We start from the raw sequence: 573 nt of genomic DNA, 5'->3' as shown, positions 1-573 counted from the left end.
TACTTTCCGTACCCACTGTATATATATATATATATATATATATATATATATATATATAAATAATGTGCATATATTATATTGGTACCACTAAAAATTAAGTAAAACTGCTATCTCGGAAACAAGTATCTCGGAAGTATATTCCCATTTATATTTGCATTTTTTAGCACATGAAATTATCAAGCCATGTCTTCCTGTTTCACAGAAATTTAAATATGATGTAAGGCCAAACTCCTTTAATCATCCATCACAATGAGTGAAACCAAAGAATACAGTTCTGATGTGCAGCGAAAGATTGTTGAGCTTCACAAAATAGAAAGTGGCTTCAAGAAAATAGCTACAGCATTGAAAATTTCCATTTCCACCATTAGGTCAGTAATTAAGAAGTTCCAATTAACAGGAAATGTTACGAATGTGCCTGGAAGAGGGTGTGTGTCTATATTGTCTTAAAGCAAGGTGAGGAGGATAGTTTGAGAGGCCAAAGACTCTCGGATCACAGCTGAAGAATTACAGAAATTAGTTGTGTCTTGGGATCAGAAAGCCTCAAGAAAAAAAATAAGGGGGGGGGGGGGGGGG

The 573-nt window shown here is 34.9% G+C and overlaps 1 protein-coding gene across 4 annotated transcripts in view; it reads right to left on the bottom strand.

Moving 5' to 3' along the window:
• Positions 1–573, bottom strand: part of LOC107697621 (transcription elongation regulator 1-like) — a 15,062-nt gene that overhangs the window by 7,470 nt on the left and 7,019 nt on the right. The gene's annotated exons all lie outside the window — the stretch shown is intronic.

The sequence above is a fragment of the Sinocyclocheilus anshuiensis genome, unplaced genomic scaffold (assembly GCF_001515605.1).
Source record: "Sinocyclocheilus anshuiensis isolate Anshui unplaced genomic scaffold, SAMN03320099.WGS_v1.1 scaffold1364, whole genome shotgun sequence".
Classification (NCBI taxonomy): Eukaryota; Metazoa; Chordata; class Actinopteri; order Cypriniformes; family Cyprinidae; genus Sinocyclocheilus; species Sinocyclocheilus anshuiensis.
Note: the sequence above shows the minus strand (reverse complement) of the source record. Positions and strands in the feature narration are given on the sequence as shown.